General features: G+C 38.6%; 1 protein-coding gene across 5 annotated transcripts in view; it reads right to left on the bottom strand.

Annotated features, from left to right (window-relative positions):
• FAM169A (family with sequence similarity 169 member A) overlaps positions 1 to 10,115 on the bottom strand; it is a 72,728-nt gene that overhangs the window by 28,288 nt on the left and 34,325 nt on the right. The window lies entirely within an intron of this gene.

Here is a 10,115-nt window from a genome sequence, read left to right as displayed (position 1 = left end):
GGTCAGAGGGAGAAGCAGACTCCCTGCCGAGCAGGGAGCCCGATGCGGGACTCGATCCCGGGACTCCAGGATCATGACCTGAGCCGAAGGCAGTCGCTTAACCAACTGAGCCACCCAGGCGCCCACCATTTTTTTAAGTATATACTAGAATATGCATTGCTGTCTACGGACTTATACAACTTTAAAACTCATCAACTATTACATTTTAAAACTGAAAGAGTATGTGATGACTGTACATCGTATACAATGCATGAAGTACCTCACTACAACTTGAGTACCTGAACATCCATCTATCCCTCTTTCTCTAGTGAGTACAGTCTACTGTTTTTATCTACTCCATGATAGCAAAGAAACAAATCAGTTTTCCAGATTTGTAAGGACTACAGATTAGGACTAAATGGAAACATTGGTCTTAGAAATGCCTAAGTCAGCAATCTTTGAGCTGTAAATGTGTTTTTTTAAATATCCTGTATGCTTAAGGTTAAACAGGAGAAATAACTTATAGTAACTAAATATGCCTCTTCTATTAAAACAGCTATGGGGATTTGTCTTTTTAAGAACCCTGATTTGTGTTCTGACCCTCCAATTAGATATGTTTGCTCCTTTAACACATTTTAAGACAGTATATAAGTTGTGGGCATCATGGTGGGGCATCCTACTCTCAACATTAATTTTAGAAATAGTTCACAGTTATCAGTCAATATTCTCGCTTTGTGCCTCAAATAAATAAACCTATTGTCTCAGATTATTCATATGATTTCAGATAATTCCACTAATGCAGTTCAAGGAAGACATAAAATTTCAGGTAACAAACATCTCACAAACTGACTTGTACCAATCATATTATTTGATGAACTGGTCAATGTAACAAGATCTTTTTTTAGTTCAACGAAATAATTTGAATTATTTATGACTAAATTGGAGAATTTCAGTAACTTTCTGTAACAGTTTCTAAGACTATCAACTAATTTAAGCTTAGAATAAGTAATTCTCATTACTTAAATCCTAACTGCTGACATTCAGCTAAGATATTTCTATGGGTTAAAAGGTCTTATAGAATGGCTATAGTTAACAATGCTGTATACTTGAAATTTACTAAGAAAGTAGATATTCAGTGTTATCACTACAAAAAAAATGGTAACTATGTGCGGCAGTATCTTTTTTTTTTTTTTTAAGATTTTTTTTAATTTATTTGACAGAGAGAGACATAGCGAGAGAGGGAACACAAGTGGGGGAATGGGAGAGGGAGAAGCAGGCTTCCCGTTGAGCAGGGAGCCCGATGTGGGGCTCGATCCCAGGACCCTGGGATCATGACCTGAGCCGAAGGCAGAGGCTTAACCACTGAGCCACCCAGGCGCCCCTGCAGCAGTATCTTTTAATTAGCTTGATTTTGGTGAGTATTTCACAATGTACACATGTATCAAATTATCAAGTTGTATACCTTAAATATGTATCACTTTTAATTGTCAATTTTACTCAATAAAGCTGAAATATATAAACAAGTAACTTGTAAGAGTCTAACAGGTAGTCTCACCAACAAGCTACTATGACCATAATTAATTTTTAATGTCTTGAAATCAGTTTTTCATAACTGCTGGTAGTGATTACAAAATCACAAGAGACATTATAAGCACTAGTAGTTCAAAGGAGAAAGCAAAAAGTGAAAAGTGAAAGCACTATCTAGTTCTAATTCTCAATACAGAGTCTGAGGATTTATGGCTGTTTACTATTGTACACGCTTCAGGTTCCTTACAAAAGTATAGTAATTATATAAAGGAAATTATCCACAATTTGATTTTTTTCACACCAACATTTCTTCTACTGGAGAGGAGGTAAATTAAAGCATCTTGTATTGTTGAAATGGTAAATTTATGGAACTAGTAGTAATCACAAAGTTTAAAGTTCTATTATTTATTTGCCGTGTACATATTCATTGCAAAAAATGATGCCGATTCTCTCCCTTTGACTAAAAACTTACACAGCTGACCCTTGAACAACTTGGGAGTTAGGGGCACTGACCCCCTGAGCAGCTGAAAATCCACACACAACTTTTGACTCCCCTAAATTTAACTACTAATAGTCTACTGTTTACTGGAAGCCTTACTGATAAAAGTCATTTGTTAAGTTGTATGTATCATATGCTGTAGTCTCCCAATACAGCAGGCTAGAGAAAATGAAATGTTATTAAGAAAGTCATGGGGTGCCTGGGTGACTCAGTCAGTTAAGCTGCTGCCTCCGGCTCGGGTCATGATCCCAGGGTCCTGGGATGGAGCCCCGCATCAGGCTCCCTGCTCAGTGGGGAGCCTGCTTCTCCCTCTCTCTCTACCTGCCGCTCTGCCGACTTGTGCTCTCTTTCTGTCAAATAAATAGATAAAATCTTTAAAAAAAAAAAAAAAAAGGTCATAAGAGGGGTGCCTGGGTAGCTCAGCTGGTTAAGCATATGACTCTAGGTTTTGGCTCAGGCCATGATCTCAAGATCCTGGGATCGAGCCCTGTGTCAACCTCCACACTCAGTGCGGAGTCTGCTTGTCCTTCTTCCTCCTCCTCTGCTCCTCTACCCGCTCGTACTCTCAAATAAATAAATAAAATCTTAAAAAAGTCAAGAGAAAATACACTTATAGTACTGTACTTATTGAAAAATACCCACATATAGTAGACCCATGGAGTTCAAACCTATGTTGTTCAAAGGGCAACCATACTTTGTACAAGTATTCTATCAGTATACAAAGATATCAAATAAAGAGCAGAAAATCTTCCCATGTTACCAGAAATTCTTCAGACCCATCAACAGCTGTAGACAATAGCACAATTATCTAGTAAAGCAAAACCACAACCTTAGATGAAGTTTTCATTCAATTAAATTTACTAACTGTAATTAAATTAAATTTAGCATTGCATACGGTAGATTGAATACTTATAATCCTCAAAATTCCATCTTTGTCCACCGTCGTCTTCTATATATTCTCTCTGGGAAACCTCACCTACTCCCAAGGCTTCTACCATTTATCCAAATATTGATAATCGTGAATCTTTAATTTACATAATGCATGAGACTTTTCCAAGATCAAGAATGGAAGAGCCCACATAAATGTAAATGTAACAAAAATCACACGATTAGTTCAATAAATACAGAAAAATCATTTGGCAAAATCCAACACCTTTCATGATAAAAATACTCAATGTCCTAACCTGATAAAGGGACTTATGGAAAATCCACAGCTAACATCACACTTAATGGTGAAAGACTGGATGGGGTTCCTCCTAAGATCAGGAACAAAAAATAACTGCTCACTCTTACTGCCTCCATTCAACACTGTTCTAGAGATTCTAATTAGGCAAGAAAAGGAAATAAAAGGCAGCCAGACCAAAAAGGAAAAAGTAAAACTACATTTATAGGTAACATAATTTGGGATATATAAAATCTTAAGGAACCCACTAAAAAATTATTAAAACTGATAAAAGGCAATTCAGCAAGACTGCAAGATGCAAGATCAATATACAAAACTCAATCATATTTCTATACACCAGCAATGAACAATTTGAAAATGAAATTAAAGAAAACAATTCCAGGGGCGCCTGGGTGGCTCAGTCAGTTGAGTGTCTAACTCTTGATTTTTGCTCAAGTCATGGTCTCAGGGTCATGAGATCAAGCCCTGCATCAGGTTCCATGGTCAGCACATAGTCTGCTTAAGATTCTCTCTTTCCCCCAGCCCCTTCCCCCATTCACAGCATTGCTCTCTCTCTCCCTGAAATAAAACCTTAAAAAAAAAAAAACCTCCATTTATCACAGCATTAACAAATAATAAAATTCTTACAATTAAATTTAGTGCAAAAAAAAATAGTGCAAAACTTGTATCCACACTAAAAACTACACACACTGTTAGAAGAAATGAAACAACATCTAAATAAATGGAAAGACATCCATGTTCATGGATCAGAAGACTTAACGCTGTTAGACGTCAATATATTCCTCAAATCAGGGGCACCTGGGTGTCTCAGTCATTAAGCGTCTACCTTCTGCTCAGGTCATGATCCCAGGGTCCTGGGATCGAGCCCCACATCTGCTCCCTGCTCAGCGGGAAGCCTGCTTTTCCCTCTCCCACTCCCCCTGCTTGTGTTCCCTCTCTTGCTGTCTCTCTCTTTCAAATAAATAAATAAAATCTTAAAATATATATATATATATTTTCCCCAGATTGAGCTAAAGATTCAAAATTCTCACCTAAGGGACTCCTGGGTGGTTCAGCCGGTTAAGCATCTGCCTTCGGCTCAGGTCATGATCCCAGGATCCTGGGATCAAGTCCCCCATCAGGCTCCCTGCTTAGCAGGGAGCCTGCTTCTCCCTCTGCCCCTTCTCTGCTCATGCTCGCTCTCGCTCTTGCTCTCTCTCTCTGACAAATAAATAAAAACTTTAAAAACAAAAACAAAACTAAAAACCCACAAAATCCTCAACTAAATCTTTTTGCAGAAATTCACAAGATGATCCTAAAATTCATACAGAAATGCAAACAACCGCAAAAAAGCCAAAACAACCGTAAAAAAAAAAAAAAAAAAAAGTTGAAGGACTCACATTTGTCATTTTAAAACTTACAAAGCTGCAGTAATCAAAACAGTATGGTACTGGCCCCAAGAACAGTTACAAAGATCAATGGAATAGAACTGAGGGTCCAGAAACAAAACCTTTTATGGTTAACTGATTTTTGACAGGGTTTCCAAGGCAATTCTATGGAAAAAGAATAGTCTTTTCATGGAACAGTTATGAGACAAGATATTAACCTAGGCAAAAAAAAAAAAATATGTTGGACTCCCTTCCTCACACCATATACACAGATTAACTGCAAGTGGATCATCAACTTAAATATAAGATCGCTATAAAACTAACACTATAAAACTCTTGGTAGAAAACATAGCAGTAAATCTTTATCACCTTGGATTAGACAAAGCCTTCTTAGATAAATACCAAAAGTGACAAAGAAAATAAATTGGATTTCATCAAAATTTAAAAATGCGGGCGCCTGGGTGGTTCAGTCGTTACGCGTCTGCCTTCGGCTCAGGTCATGATCCCAGAGTCCTGGGATCGAGTCCCGCATCAGGCTCCCCGCTCTGCGGGAGGCCTGCTTCTCCCTCTCCCACTCCCGCTGCTTGTGTTCCTGCTCTCGCTATCTCTGTCTCTGTCAAATAAATAAATAAAATCTTTAAAAAATTTAAAAATGCTGTGCTTCAAAGGACACCATCAAGATAGTGAAAAGACAACGTTTAAAATAGGAGAAAATATGGGGCGCCTGGGTGGCTCAGTTGGTTAAGTGACTGCCTTCGGCTCAGGTCATGATCCTGGAGTCCCGGGATTGAGTCCCGCATCGGGCTGCCTGCTCAGCGGGGAGTCTGCTTCTCCCTCTCCCGCTCCCCCCTCCTGTGCTCTTTGTCTCTCTCACTCTCTCTCAAATAAATAAATAAAATCTTTAAAAAAAAAAAATAATAAAATAAAATAGGAGAAAATATTTCCAAATTATATGTCCAAGAGACCTGTACCTAAAATATAGAAAGAATGCTTATAACTCATAATAAAAAGACAAATAAAACCCAATTTTAAAATGGGCTAAGAATTTAAATACATATTTCTCCAAAGAAGACATACAAATGGCTGATGGGTATATGAAAAAATGTTCAATGTCACCAATCAACAGGCAAATCAAAACAACAAAGTATCACTTCATACCTATCAGGATGACTATTACCAAAACAAAACAAACAAAAAAACCAAAGATAACAAGTGTTGGTGGGAATATGGAAAACTGGAACCCTTGTACACTGTTGATGGGAATACAAAATGGTATAACCACTATGGAAAACACTATGGAAGTTCCTCAAAAATATCAAAAATAGAACTACCATATCATCCAGCAATCCCACTTCTGGGTATTTATCCAAGAATTGAAATCAGGATCTCAAAAGAGGTATCAGCAATCCCATGTTCATTGCAGCGCTATTCACAATAGCCAAGATGTTATGACAACCTAAATATCCACTGATGGATGAATAAAGAAAATATGGTATACACATACAACGGAATAAAATTCAGTCATTTAAAAAATAAATCTTGCGATACATGACAACATGGATGAACCCTGAAGACATTATGCTAAGTAAAATAAGTCAGCCACAGAAGTACAAATACTGTACGACTCCAACTATGTAAGATATCTAAAATAGTCAAACTCAAAGCAGCAGAAAACAGAACCATGTTCACCAAGGGCAGGGGAGATGGAAATCAGAAGTTGCCAATCAATGGGTTTAAAGCTTCATTAATGCAAGATTAGTAAATTCTATGGATCTGCTGTATAACTTTATTCCTATAGTTGACAATATTGTATTCTATACTTAAAAATCTGTTAAGAGTAGATCTTATGTTAAGTGTTCTTAAACCAATAAAGATTAATCACTTTAATAGAGTGAATTTTATGATATGTGACTCTTGAAATAACTATGGTGAGTGAAAGAACCCAGGCTAAAACAAACAAAAATGTACATACTGTAATGATCACATCTTACAAAATTCCAGAAAAGCAAGCTAATCTATAGTAATAGACTGGAGATAAGTGTTTGCTTGGGGATTCGTAGTGGGAAGTGGGACGGTTACAAAGGAGCAAGAGAAACTTTTGGGGATAATGGATATGTTTATCATATTGATTGTGGTAATAGTTTCATAGCTGTAAACATAAAACACAACGAATTGTAAATTTTAAATATGGGCAATTTTTTTTTATGTCAGTTATACCACAATAAAGCTGGGGGGAGAAAAGTTAAAAAAAAAAAAAAAAGACAACCCAATTTAAAAATGGGCAAAGGATCTAAACATTTTCCCAAGGAAGACAAACAAATGGCCAATACGCACATGAAAAGACGCTTGACATCCTTAGCCATTAAGGAAATGCAACTGAAAATGACAATGCCATGACACTTCATACCTATTACACTGCCTAAAATCAAAAAAGATAAATAAAAACAAGTGTTGGTGGGCGCCTGGGTGGCTCAGTTGGTTGGGCAACTGCCTTCGGCTCAGGTCATGATCCTGGAGTCCCTGGATCGAGTCCCGCATCGGGCTCCCTGCTCGGCAGGGAGCCTGCTTCTCCCTCTGACCCTCCCCCCTCTCATGTGCTCTCTCTCAAATAAATAAATAAAATCTTTAAAAAAAAACAAAAAAGAACATCCCAGCCAGGAATCCCGGGATCGAGTCCCGCATCGGGCTCCCTGCTTGGCAGGGAGTCTGCTTCTCCCTCTGACCCTCCCCCCTCTCATGTGCTCTCTCTCATTCTCTCTCTCAAATAAATAAATAAAATCTTTAAAAAAAAAACAAAAAACAAGTGTTGGTGAGAATGTGGAGAAAATGCAATCCTGGTACATTGCTGACAGTAATGTAAAATGGTGCACTTTGGAAAACCATTTGGCAGCTCCTCAAAAGGCTAAACTTAGAGTTACCATAAGACCCTGCAATTCCCCTCTTAGGTATATACCCAAGAGAAATAAAAACACACCCACACAAAAATCTGTACACAAATGTTCACAGCAATATTATTTATAACAGCCAGAAAGTAGAAACAATTCAAAGTCCAACAAATGATGAAAGACAGTATTGGTACATCCATACAATAGGGCATATTATTTGGCCATAAAAAGGAATGAAGTGGTAATAACATGCTGTAACATGGATGAAATATGAAAACAGTACTCCAAGCCAAAGAATCCAGACACAAAAAACTACTGTGTCTGATTGTATTACTGTAGAACTCCATTTATATGTCCAGAACAGACAAATCTACAGAGACAGAAATCTAGAGAGACAAGCTACTGTTTGCCTAAGACCAGTGCTGAGGGAGTTGAAAAGTGTCTGCCAGTTGAGTACATGGTTTCCTTTTGGGGATGATCAAAGTGATCTAAAATTGATTACGATGACAGTTGTACAATTTGGTGAATCTACTAAAAAAAAAAAACTGAATTGTATAATTTACATGGGTGAATTGTATGGAATGTGAATACTACCTCAATAAAGCCATTAAAAATGTAAAAAGAAGACAAGCGCCTGGGTGGCTCAGTCAGTTAAGCGGCCAACTCTTGGTTTCAGCTCAGGTGATGATCCCAGGGTAGTGAGATCGAGCCCTGCATGGGGCTCCATGCTAAACGGGGAGTCTGCTTGAGATTCTCTCACTCCCTCTCTTTGCCCCTCCCCACACACATGCACTTGCTCTCTTAAAATGTTCCCTCTAAATCTTCAAAATATTTTTTAAAATTGTAAAAACAAAAAGGTAATTTATACATGTGATTCCAATAAACCATTTATAATTAGATTTTTCATAGATAACTCCCCAAATCTGATCTTCTCTTAGTTGACCAATTTTTACTCCCCAAACCCGATCTTCTCTTAGTTGACCCATTTTTCAGTAAATCTCATCACCCCCACCCAGCTGCTTACAGCAAAAAGTCAAGAATTCATCCTTGACTCATTTCCTTCATAGCTGATGTACAATCCATCAGAAATCCTGCATCAGTAACTTCATAATTTATCTCAAATATATTGACTTCTACCCCATCTCCCTTGTCCAAGCCACCATCACCTCTTAACAGGGCCTCTCGGCAACAGCCTCTTAACTAAACTAAACTCAATTCCAGTATCCCCTCTCCCGGTTTTTCATACAACAGTTACCTGTTTCAAAGGCAAATCAGATTGTGTTACACCCATGTTCAAAACCTTCAATGGATTCTCATTACCCACAGAATAAATTCAAACTCCTTCCTTGGCCTATAAGACCATTCAGGATATGGCCCTGCCTCTCCCCATCCCCGTATCACACACTCCCTCTACTTTAGCCACTGGCCCTCTTGCTATTTCTCAAACGCCCTGAACTTGCTTCTGCCTCACGGCTTCTGCATTTCAGTTCTTTGCCTCAAAACCTCTTCTCCTGAAACTTCACATATCCCATCATCCCCTTACTTCCTTCAGAGATGCTTACCCTGACTTTCTATTTAAAACACACACTCTCTCGGGCGCCTGGGTGGCTCAGTTGATTAAGCGACTGCCTTCGGCTCAGGTCATGATCCCAGAGTCCCAAGATCGAGTCCCACATGGGGCTCCCTGCTTGGCGGGGAATCTGCTTCTCCCTCTGACCCTACCCCTTCTTGTGCTCTCTCTCTCTCTCTCCTTTCTCTCTCTCTTAAATAAATAAAATCTTAAAAAAAAAAAAAAATACGGGGCGCCTGGGTGGCTCAGTCGTTAAGCATCTGCCTTCAGCTCAGGTCATGATGCCGGGGTCTGGGATCGAGCCCCGCATCGGGCTCCCTGCTCAGCGGGGAGCCTGCTTTTCCCTCTCCCTCAGCCTGCCGCTCTCCCTACTTGTGATCTCTCTCTCTAATAAATAAGTGAAATCTTTAAAAAAAAAAATAAAAATAAAACAGACTCTCTCTTCTTTTATCTACTTTCATTTTCTTCATAGCATTGTCTACTTGTTTATTCACTGCCAACTCCTCCTCTAAAATCTAAGCTCCATGAGGGGAGTCAACACAATTTTTATTACTCTCAATTTCTCCCTCTTGCTCTTTCTCCTACTCATCTTCCACTTTTCTTTCCTTCCCTCTCTATATATAGCATCTTTCAAAATAACTTTTGAAAGATGGATAAATTTTCACAAAACCATTTAGCATCTATTCAAATTCAAAAACAGATATTCTACCACACTTGAATGACTTTCTCTCCTCATGAAAATCACCATTTCTTCTTTGTCCACCAGGAATATGTCTTCCCTCACCTTCATAAATACTGGTTTAATGCCTCACAAAGGCATCAGTGGGTTACTGTCTCCACAGAACACATGCATAATGTGAATCCTAAACAAATAATGTGATTATATCTACACGGGAAACCTTGTCATATAGCACTACACAAGTATTCTCATCGCAGTCCTGATGCTTTATAAATCAGCTATGGCAACGTTAGCTGTTGTAACAAACCAATATGGAAAGCTCAACGTTAAGACTCGTTTTTACTTAAGTACCAGTCCCACGCAGGTGCTACGGCAGAGTGGCTGGCCTTCTGGTGCACCATCATCCAGGAACGGTTTCGGTTACCT

Source organism: Leptonychotes weddellii, chromosome 7, assembly GCF_054177405.1.
Source record: "Leptonychotes weddellii isolate Sample4059 chromosome 7, ASM5417740v2, whole genome shotgun sequence".
Classification (NCBI taxonomy): Eukaryota; Metazoa; Chordata; class Mammalia; order Carnivora; family Phocidae; genus Leptonychotes; species Leptonychotes weddellii.
The sequence above is the reverse complement of the archived record's forward strand: the minus strand, read 5'-3'. Positions and strand labels throughout refer to the sequence as shown.